General features: G+C 48.4%; 1 protein-coding gene across 6 annotated transcripts in view; it reads right to left on the bottom strand.

The window, feature by feature from the left end:
- The window catches only part of METTL25B (methyltransferase like 25B), a 250,820-nt gene that overhangs the window by 207,381 nt on the left and 31,438 nt on the right, over positions 1–12,001 (bottom strand). Inside the window, exon 1 of one of the 6 annotated variants that reach the window (XM_088449666.1) lies at positions 8,795–8,815. The exons of 3 other annotated variants lie outside the window; for them this stretch is intronic. The gene's annotated coding sequence lies outside the window, so the exon portion shown is untranslated. Of the gene's footprint in view, positions 1–8,319; positions 8,380–8,794; positions 8,816–12,001 lie in introns of those variants that run through there. 2 more of the 6 variants (XM_088449668.1, XM_088449665.1) reach the window with 2 other exon arrangements.

Below are 12,001 nucleotides of genomic sequence, written 5' to 3'. Positions count from 1 at the left end.
ATTGCCCCCCCCCCCCGGGTGCCCTAAACCCAACCCTCCCCCCCCCCGCCCGCGGCTGTCCGCTCGCGGCATTGGGGAAATGATAGGCGTCTAGATATAGACGCCCGGCATTTCACCATCGCCGGGATATGACAGTCGGGAAGCCGGCTGTCGGTATTAAGGCAGCCGGTTTCCAGATTGTATACCATATATATAGGAATCAGTATGAAATACCGACGGGGTTCGATTCCCGGCAACGCCTGGCCGACAAAAGCAGAGTTCCCGGCAGCGGAAACATTTTATTTTTTTTTAGTACCCCACCAAAAATTTCTAGACACAATTATTTGCTGGAATTCAATAAGTTCTCCATTATTAATTTCAGTTGTATTTGACACTTTTTAAGAACCTCCAATAGCGGCTTATGGCCACTAACAGCCTGTACTGCTGCCCTGTTTGCCACTTTTTTTTGGGGGGGGAGGGGGGGGGGGGTTCAGGATGATATTTTCCATCTCTCATGCACTACACACAGTTCACTCACTGCATATTTAACGTATGTCCATGTCGGGAGCGTGCTTGATGAAAATATCCTGCAAAGTAAGTGTTAATCTAAGCTAACCTGTGAAAAAAAACAAAAAAAAACTATAACACTTGCAGCTAATTGACTCCTACATGCCCATTGTTAGGAGATCCTGTAGCAGGAGCTGCTATATGCATCCTGTCCTAATGCCCTGTCCCATTTACAATATGCTAAATATACAGCGAGGCAAAGATTACAGAAGAGCACCAATGCAGACAGGGTTAATTAAGTTTCCTCAGGGAAACAAATCCTTAACATTCATTTGTAAGCTTAGGCTAATTCCACCCTGCTAAAGAGTCAGCTTGCAGCCTGCGACTTCAAAAGCAAGACGGCCCGCCACTCACGGATTAGGAGTCAAAAGAAAAGTATTAAATAATCATTACAGCTGCTTAGTACAGTATTATGGTACTGTCTCCTCAACGTAGGCCAGGCAGTGCTCCCAGCGAACCAATGTAGGTCATGAGACCGAAGAGTTGTGAAGTTTCTGGGACTTGTAATAACCACTTACCTGACCTGGTCGTACCGGTTTGATTTGCCTCCCACGCGGTGCACCAGCTCTTTGCGAGCTCCTGTGTGGCATCATGTTTCTGAATACATCACTAGAAAGATGGCACAGCGGGAGGAGCATAGAGAGCCGGTGCACCACACAGGAGGCATGGTGGTCAGTCCCGGGTGCAGGCACCCCCTTCCCACTCTGGGCGCCTGGGCCGGTATGCACTGCACCCCCTCATCCATCATAGATATGTCAATACAACCTTGTTGGACTAAAACATAATTAAGATAAAAAAATAGTTCAGTTTTTCTAGGCATACAGGTCTTCCTGTCTGTAAGTTTGAATCAAGGCCTCTCTGTTATATCATTAAGAAGTCATCTCACTCCAACTGATGTTGTTGGTGGAGGGTGTGATTGTAGCCATCTTGTTTTTAGTGCCAAATTAATGAATAGCAAATTAGTAACTTGCTTTAATCAGATAGCACCATACATCATGCTCTAGTTATATGATCGCCATTCGCCACTGGGAAAGCCCGGTGTTTAGTGAATGGTTACAATGCACCCTAATGGATCACAGCATATAATGACTACTTACACTTAGTGAAAGTTACAGACGCACTCTACAGTAGAACAAGCCCACCAATCAATGCATAAATAAAAATTAAAACTCCATATAGCCAATATTCACACTAGGGCCCTGATTCAGAGCCGGACGCTCTGACCAGAGCGCTCGCTCTGGATCAGGGCCCTCCTCCATTAAAATGGAGCGTGCTCCTGGACGCTCGTATAGCTGTGAGTCACCACCCACAGCATATACGAGCGTCCAACAAGATGGTCGCGATGGTCTTGACCATCGGACTTGCGAGTGAAACCCTGTGGTCGGGTTTCTCAACCACAAGCCCTGGAGTGATTTTGGCTCTATCAGAGCCAAAATCACTCCCACTGACATCACTAGTGATGTCAGTGGGGCCGGCTTCAGACGGTAGGCGTTCCCGTCAATCAACATCGACAGCACGCCCCCTTTGGTGCGAGACCCGGAGCGATGGAAAGTCCTTCGCTCGCCGGGTCTCGCGCATGCGCATGACGGAGTTCCCTCTGTCGTGCGCATGCGCAGTGGGGAACATCGACCCACTTGCGAGCATACTGCCGCTCGCGAGTGGGTCTGAATGACCCCCTATGTTTGGTTCTAATCAATGCATAGGTTTGATTTCTCTATATATTGGTTTGATCCACAATATGGCTGCCTCCATGACAGTTGTGCTTTAATGCTACCACCAGAATAATGTGTATACCACACCGTATCTCCCATGCGGCTCCTCCACAGTCTCCTCCAAAACTTTGCTTCCATTTTAAATTTTTATTCATTATTAGATCTATGTATAGCGCCAGCATATTACACAGATTCAAATATTCCCTTAGCAGCCACCTCTCCCCTTAGGCGTCTTTCTTATGTCCCGAAATCCCCCTCCGTCCTATTACCATCCTTTATAGTGTCCACTTGAGATGGATAAAGTTGTGGTGGAACTTAGTGCCCATCACATTTTGCAGCGATCTAATCTTTATTCTCTACTTTATTTGCATCATTCCGCCCTGTGGTATGATTGGCAGTGGGCGCCAAGTGGAGGGGTGGGTACAAAGTGCCTGGGCTTACCTTGCCAAGGAGATGAAGCTGGGTGGGACCTGCTCATGGTGGTCCTTGTGGTTATGGGAGTGAGGGTTCAATGCGGAATGCTTAAGGCCAGATATACTTGGAGAAATGAATCTAATATTCCACGAAGAAGGTGCATCTCTAGCACCTACATACAGGGCCGGTTCTAGACATTGCGGAGCTCAGGGCGAAAGTTCCCAGTGGTATCCCCCCCCCCCCCCCCGGAATAAAATTAAAATTAGATAGCGTTTCTCTGTGCGCGCGCTTCCGGAAAGGGGGCGTGTCCTTGTGGAACTCCCCCAATTCATCACACTGTGGGGTGTGCCCAGCACTTATGAAGGTACTGGGCTTCCCCCAAGCTCTCCCCTCGTGGTGAATAATTGCCATGTGCAGTAATGCGCCTTACACAGTAATACCCTTTATGATACATTATGCCACACGCAGTCATGCCCTTTATAACACATTACGCCACACGCAGTAATGCCCTGTATAATACTTTATGCCATACGCAGTAATGCACTGTATAATACATTATGCCACACACAGTAATGCCCTGTATAATACATTATGCCAAACACAGTAATTCCCTTTATATTACATTATCCTCAATTCAAGTTACGCCAGTCCCTTATTCATGTTATGACACATAGTGGTGCCCCTTTTACACAATGCCCAAATTAGTGCCCCTTATACACAAGGCCCACAGTAGTAGTGCCCCTAATATAATGCACATGGTAGTAGTGCCCCTTACACAATGACCCAACAAGTGGTGCCCCCCTAACAGTGCCCTTATTAGTAGTGCCTGCAGTGGTAATGCCCCCATTGGTAATGCCCACCGTGTTAAGGCCCCCAGTAGTAGTGCCCCCATTGGTAATGTCCCCTATAGTAGTGCCCCATTTGTAATGCCCACAGTAGTAATGCCTCTATAATAGTGCCCACAGTTGTAATGCCCACATTAGTAGTGCCCCCAGTAATGCCCCCTATACTAGTGCCCACAGTAAGAATGCCCCCTATAGTAGTGTCCAAAGTAGCAATGCATACAGTTGTAATGCCCCCATTAGTAGTGTCCACTGCAGTAATGACCCCTATAGTAGTGCCTCCAGTAGTAATACCCCCTATATTAATTCCCCCATTAGTAGTGTCCACTGTAGTAATGACCCCTATAGTAGTGCCTCCAGTAGTAATACCCCCTATATTAATACCCCCATTAGTAGTGTCCACTGTTGTAATGACCCCTATTGTAGTGCCTCCAGTAGTAATGCCCCCATTAGTAGTGTCCACTGTAGTAATGACCCCTATAGTAGTTCCTCCAGTAGTAATGCCCCCTATATTAATGTCCCCATTAGTAGTGTCCACTGTAGTAATGCCCCCTATTGTAGTGCCTCCAGTAGTAATGCCCCCTATATGAATTCCCCCTATTAGTAGTGTCCACTGTAGTAATGACCCCTATAGTAGTTCCTCCAGTAGTAATGCCCCCTATATTAATGTCCCCATTAGTAGTGTCCACTGTAGTAATGCCCCCTATTGTAGTGCCTCCAGTAGTAATGCCCCCTATATGAATTCCCCCTATTAGTAGTGTCCACTGTAGTAATGACCCCTATAGTAGTTCCTCCAGTAGTAATGCCCCCTATATTAATGTCCCCATTAGTAGTGTCTACTGTAGTAATGCCCCCTATTGTAGTGCCTCCAGTAGTAATGCCTGAGCGCTCGCTCTGAATCAGGGCCCTCCTACCTTTTTTTGGAGTGTCCTCATGGACGCTCGCATAGCTGTGGGTTACCACCCACAGCTATAGCGAGCGTCCATGATGACGGTCGCGATGGTCTTGACCATCGCGACCATCGGGCTTGCGACGGAGACCCTGCGGTAGGGTCTCTGATAGAGCCAAAATCACTCCCACTGACATCACTGTCAGTGGGGCCGGCTTGAGACGGTAGGCGTTCCCATGGGAACGCCTCCGTCTGGCAGAGGGGGCGTGCTGTCAATCAACATCGACAGCACGCCCCCTTTGGTGCGAGACCCGGAGCGATGGTGAGCCCGTCGCTTGCCGGGTCTCGCGCATGCACACGATGGAGCTCCCTCCGTCGTGCGCATGCGCAGGGGGGAACATTGACCCGCTTGCGAGCGTCCTGCCGCTCGCGAGCGGGTCTGAATGACCCCCAGTGTCCACTGTAGTAATGCCCCTATTGTAGTTCCTCCAGTAGTAATGCCGCCTATATTAATGCCCCCATTAGTAGTGGCCACTGTTGTAATGCCCCCATTAGTAATGCCCCCTAGAGAAATCCCCCCAGTGCTGGTGCATCTGAAAAAAACAAAAACAAACACAATACTTACCTTAGGCCCCGCTTCTCGGTCCGCTACCGTCTGGTCCGACAAAGGCTCCACCACGTATCTATGGGAGGGACGTCATGACGTCCCTCCCATAGTGCTCTCTGCCAGAAGCCGGAGCACAGGAGAGAGCTCCGTCTTTCGGCTGCCACTGCAGGTAGGGAGCCGGGTGCCCGCTGTTAACAAATATCAGCGGGCGCCCGGCAAATGAAGCCTCCCTGTGGCGGCTAGCGTGGGGGGACTGGTGCGTTGTTTTTTTTCTGGGATTTTTTTACCCTACCTCCTAAGGACTCAGTGGCGCCCTCTAGGGGCCGGCGCTCCGGGTGACGGCCCTGTTAGCCCGCCCCTAGAACCGCCACTGCCTACATATTCCTCAGTGATGTACAGAGAAATGTATCGAGTCACATCAGTCCCTGCCCTGGGGGAGCTTAAGGTGGGCGACCGTGCAGAACATATGTTTTACTTACAGACTGCCCGATACGTCGTGACTGATGTCACAACTGGGTGGGCATTTACATGCGCCCAGCCAGTTAAGCTGTCAATCACTGCTGACCCAAGCGGCAAGTGTTCGGGCGGTCGGCTGCTCGCCTGTACACACAACGACACGATGCACCAATATATCTGTAGATTTACTGGTCATTAGCTGTGCAGCACAGCCGACGCGGTATGTCTGAACAACGTCGTTCACAGACAGATTGCTGGTACACACACACGATATGTCGGCCAGTGTGTACCCAGCATTAAAATCTAATTTTTGTACCATAATCACACTGACTCACCAGAGCTAATTTAATCAGAAGCTAATTAACATTTCTTTATGTAATTACCCCATACTTGCCTATTTTTTTTTTCTCCTCCCCAGGAGAAGCCCAGGGAGGAGACGCAGGTATGTTGCGTCGGTAGCGGGGCCTGACTGTTTGCATCAGTAAGCCCTACCCCTTCACGGTAAATGCTGCGATTGGCGCAAATTTAAATAGAGGGTGGAACTAAATGACGCAATTCCTGCAGAATCGCGTCATTAAGCCCCACTCCCTACACAGGGACCCGCGATCGCCGTGGAAATTCTCCCCACTTCACTAGGAAGTGGGCAGAATGTGGGAGAAATGCCTACTCTACTGTTGTGCAGGGGGTTACCCGAAAAAAATCGGGAGCCCCCCGCGACTTCCGGGAGAGTAGGCATGTATGAATTACCCAATGGGAGCCAACTGAAGTACTTGGGGGATGTCCAAGTAAATAATGGAAGGAACATAAAGCTCTGCCCAGATAGCACCCTGGTCAAAATTTAATATAAAGTCCCATATCTGCAAGGCAGCAATACTGAAAACTGTGGCATCTGTCTAACACCGGGTACACACCAGACGATATGTCGTCCGTGTACAGGGTGTAACCGCTATGTCGCTAATGATGCGCGCTCCTGCGCAACGTCAGCGACATCGCCCATTGGACCTGCATGTAGGTCCGTCGGGCAATATCGTCAGCATGGCCCCCGCCGTCGCTGCCATCATTGGCAAGTGTGTACCCAGCATAACACCCGTCTTACACCTCCTTCCTGAGACCAGTCATGTTACTCTATCACCGTGTCCACTAGAAATAAGCGGCTCAGTTTTACTCGGTTATGTTCAGATCTCAGAAGCAGAATCTTATTGCATATCCAGCTCTTAACATGTTTTGGATAGCCAAAATGATAAAACTCAAACATGCGCTAATTTGGCGAAAAGAATCCTACTCAAAACCAAACTGCTCATCTCTAATGCACACTTGCGTGTCACTAGGGGGCTATTTACTAAACTGCAGCAATAAGGCTGATTGTCTATCCCAGCTCATCAATGCAACTTGCCATCCAAATCTGGCAGAGGCAGCTGAGTCAAACTCCCCTGCCTTGGCGATACTGACCCAGTTAGGTCAACTAACTGCTGCGCTGGGCCTGACTTGGGCTTCCATTCCCCCTTACTGAATGAGTGAATAAAAATAGTTAAAGTTTAGAGTATTAAAAAAAAAAAACATTCACAATAAAAATATAAAATAGATGATATAGTAGAGCAATTTTTTTTTTTTTTTTTAATTCAATTCCCTGCTTCCATCCTGAGGTGGATATAAAAGAACAAGCTTGGCGGCGGTACATATATCGCCGCGCTCCCTGTTCAGCAGGCTTCTCTGTGCTGTGCACCACTTGGTTCCAAAACGTGCGCAACTGCGTTTTCCTGCGCCATAAATCGTGGCCTTTTAGAGTTTTTTTACCTGCTAAAGCCCTGACACTACCAACCTGTAAATCTGGTACGGCGACAACAGATTAACTTTTTTTTTTTTTATATACAGAGAAAAACGTGAATACTAAGGAATGCCAAGAATTAGGTAGTGACTGTTCAGCGGTGACACGGAAAATAAACTTTGTGGGTGGTCCAAATCATCTTTCATCTGCCTCCTGTGTTAATATCTCGGTTTACTGAAAGAGAAAAATGACAGGCCTTCAGATCTTACGGGATAAATGACCCTTTAGCCTAGCAAGGGTTAACAGACTCATGAAGTCTTTGAGTTGGAGATAACGATCACGTCACCCAGAGATCCGGCCGGCGCAGCCATCTTTAGCAGCTGTGCGAGGTGGGGATATTGAGAAATGATTCCGGAAGGATAGTGTTACGTGCACGCCAATTTCCTACATTCTTCACAGATTATGCCCGAGACGCTAAGCCTCCACTGTTCACTGAATACGCATCATTTTTTCCCACGAGGAATGTCGTCGGTTTCCCCCCGGTATAGTAGTACAGTGTCGATTAATACATATAAAATGTACTGCGAAGGCTGGTAAAAATAACAATTTCATACTTCTTTGGTCTTGCTCAGTATTATAGAAATATAGTGAAGTTGCCTAGCTAGCATTATAGATTTTAACTGATAAAAAAAAAAAAAAAACTCCCATTAATTAGTAGCAGAGCCATAACTAAACCAGAGAGAGCATTGGCACTCCCTCCCCCCATCCCCCATTTTTTAAAATTGGGACATAAGATAGTGCAGCAGAAAAAGGGCCATGGCCTCATGGGGAAGGGCCAGGGAAGAGATAGGGAAGGCCAGGAGATGCTGGGGATAAATAGGGACATAATATAGTGCACCTGAGAGAGGGCCATGGCCTCATGGGGAAGGGCCAGGGAAGAGATAGGGAAGGCCAGGAGATGCTGGGGATAAATAGGGACATAATATAGTGCACCTGAGAGAGGGCCATGGCCTCATGGGGAAGGGCCAGGGAAGAGATCGGGAAGGCCAGGAGATGCTGGGGATAAATAGGGACATAATATAGTGCACCTGAGAGAGGGCCATGGCCTCATGGGGAAGGGCCAGGGAAGAGATCGGGGAGGCCAGGAGATGCTGGGGATAAATAGGGACATAATATAGTGCACCTGAGAGAGGGCCATGGCCTCATGGGGAAGGGCCAGGGAAGAGATCGGGGAGGCCACGAGATGCTGGGGATAAATAGGGACATAATATAGTGCACCTGAGAGGGGGCCATGGCCTCATGGGGAAGGGCCAGGGAAGAGATCGGGGAGGCCAGGAGATGCTGGGGATAAATAGAGACATAATATAGTGCACCTGAGAGAGGGCCATGGCCTCATGGGGAAGGGCCAGGGAAGAGATCAGGGAGGCCAGGAGATGCTGGGGATAAATAGGGACATAATATAGTGCACCTGAGAGAGGGCCATGGCCTCATGGGGAAGGGCCAGGGAAGAGATCAGGGAGGCCAGGAGATGCTGGGGATAAATAGGGACATAATATACTGCACCTGAGAGAGGACCATGGCCTCATGGGGAAGGGCCAGGGAAGAGATCGGGGAGGCCAGGAGATGCTGGGGATAAAAGAAGAGGAAGCTACAAGTGAGAATGGTAATAGACAGGAAAAGTGACAAGTCTAAACAGCGCCCCCTGCCCTGCGATGCACCACCTTCGTTACGGCCCTGCAGAGCGGTAGCATGGCACTTCCATGTCCTGTGCAGGCCACCCTGCACATGTGACATTATTAAAGCAGTGGAATATCCTTCCAGGAACCCCACAATACAAACCCATGTGCTACTGGGGCATGGAAGTGCTGCCCCTTGGCCCTGCGTGGGATACTGGTTGCACACCCCTAGTTAAGGCCCCGATTCGTAGAATGCAGAGAAGACACATTTGTTGGATGTGTACAAATGGAATGATAATGCCCCCCCCCCACACTGCTGAGAAGGTGATTGGTTGGTTTGCGGCCACTGACCACTCAGTAATCCAGATGCCAGAGGCGCCAGGAGCAGGGAAGTACCATACTTTTGCTTTTGGATCTTGTAGAAGAATTACAAAACAGCTATCCCTGCATATTTTAAATGGCTTTTATACTGAAAAGGGCATACGGTATATAGTAGATATTGTTTTTATACCACGTAAATCAGATGTGCTCTTACACAGATGTTTGGGTGAAAGTCTGTTCCCTGGTAACATCACATGTGTGTACTGATTGTTTTATTTGGTCTTTAGGTGTTGCTCATCTCTTGAAATCGTTGAATAATACCTAATTAATCATCATGTCATACATTATTCAGAAACAAATGCAAATAAGCATAGAATTATCTCCTGCCCCACTGTATGATATGCCAGCGTGTTATACCTCCAAGGAAGTGCAACCTCCACATAGATCTACTCATACTGGGGATATCACACGTCAGTTTTCCCATATAAGCCTCGGGTCCTTGTACGGCTTATCTCCCACATTGTAACCTTCGTAATGCGCCCAACATGGCTGCCTCACCTGGTACACTCGTAGATGGGATGAAGAACACATGGACCTGATGATTATGGTGGGACCCTACTCCTAGCGTTATGACGCTACAACTACCCATTTTGTGTCATCTCTTCTAGGCATAACCTGTTCCACCCAGGGTAATCCTACGTAGTGTGCCCAAAATGGCTGCCTCATCTGGTACCTTTTGTTGGTGGAATATATGACCCGTGGAAGTTATTTCTCAAAATGTCTGCACCAGCTCCGCAATATACTTATTGTGTTCTCTAGATTTTGGATGCTTTTAATTATCTCCATGTGGTCTTCTATTTTCTGCAATACCTAGTCCTTGAACAATGTACCATGTTTTCTGGGTATACAATCGGGAAACCGGCTGCCTTAATACCAACAGCCGGCTTCCCGACTGTCATATCCCGGTGAAGGTGAAATGCCGGGCGTCTATATCTAGACGCCTGTCATTTCCCTGACGCCGGGAGACAGGTGCCCGGCATCCCGATTGAAGGGATGCCAGGCGCCGCGAGCGGACAGCCGCGGGGAGGGGGGGAGGATTAGTTTTAGGGCACCCAGGGGGGGACTTAGGGTATGGCGGTATTTCATACCGATTCCATTTTCTGATGTCTGTAAAGCGACTTTGAGTCCTGAGAAAAGGGCTATATAAATACAATTATTATTATTTTGTCTATAAGGCCTCTTTATTATTACTGACCTTGAGATTTACACCCCCCTCCCCATCCCAGAATAATGGATCTGAAATTTCGCTCCAGAATTATATAAATATGCGTCATTGCGGATCTCTAAGAGAAAGGAGATGTAAATGTAAGATGACGCAAGTGTAGATATTCTTTGCGTGCTTCAGCAGTGAGTAAAGAAGGAAAAATAACAAAAAGTTTGGGAAATGAAGTTAAATGAAGCAGAAATATTTTCATGGAACATCATGTCATTTACTGAGAGCTCAACATTATTAAAATGAACCCAATGTATATACTGTCCAGCATAATGACATATATAGGATTCAGGGCCTGATTCAGAGCCGGACGTTCTGACCAGAGCGCTCGCTCTGAATCAGGGCCCTCCAACCTGAAAATGGAGCGGCTTCTTGGACGCTCGCATAGCTGTGGGTGACCACCCACAGCTTATGCGAGCGTCCATGATGATGGTCGCGAAGGTCAAGACCATCGCGACCATCGGGCTTGCGACGAGACCCTGCGGTAGGGTCTCGCTGCGGCAAGCCCAGGAGTGCTTTTGGCTCTATCAGAGCCAAAATCACTCCCACTGACATCACTAGTGATGTCAGTGGGAGTGATTTTGGCTCTGATAGAGCCAGTGGGGCCGCACCCAGACGGTAGGCGTTCCCATGGGAACGCCTCCGTCTGGGAACCACGCCCCCGGCACGCCCACTAAAGGGGGCGTGCTGTCAGTCACCATCGACAGCACGCCCCCTTTAGTGCGAGACCCATAACGACGGCTTGGCCGTCGTTATTCGTGTCTCGCGCATGCGCACGACGGAGCTCCCTCCGTCGTGCGCATGCGCATTTGGGTACCATCGACCCTTTGCGAGCGTCCTGCGCTCACGAGCGGGTCTGAATGAGACCCTCAGTTCCAGCTCGCTGTCATGGATAGACCTCCAAGTGCAATACATCATTACATCGTCCCATTTGCTGTCCAGAACAGCAGATGGGACGATGCAATGAACGACCGTCATTAACAATGGATTGGGCATACACACTATACAATGTGTACGATATATTTCGTTCCGCATCAGAGCGATATATATCGTATAGTGTGTACCCAGCTTACGGAGCAGATTCTGAATTGGGCGCAAATAACATTTTTTTTTTTTTTTAAAGAGCAAGTAAGTTTGTACCTGGAACAAACCATGTTGCAATGCAACAGTGCAAATACATTTATTGTTTTTGTATGCAGGGTAAATACTGTCTGTTTTTGCACGTAGCCAATAAATACTGAACAGCCTTGTTTTTACAGTGCAAATTAAATAAAAGTTTGGACACACCCCTCTCTCTCAGATGTAAATCTCTCTGCACATTTTATACCCCTCCCCCCCTTCTTGTAGCGCAACATACTTTTGCCAAGGGGCAAAGTTATTGCATACATGGGGGTAGATGTATGAAGCCCAGAAACGGTATCAGCGCACGTTATGTGCGCTGATACCGCTTCTCCCCGATGTATGATCGGGGTCTGGGCGGTAAATGACAGGGGTGCTATG

Source organism: Taudactylus pleione, unplaced genomic scaffold, assembly GCF_031769625.1.
Source record: "Taudactylus pleione unplaced genomic scaffold, aTauple2 ptg000490l, whole genome shotgun sequence".
Lineage (NCBI taxonomy): Eukaryota > Metazoa > Chordata > Amphibia > Anura > Myobatrachidae > Taudactylus > Taudactylus pleione.
The sequence above is the reverse complement of the archived record's forward strand: the minus strand, read 5'-3'. Positions and strand labels throughout refer to the sequence as shown.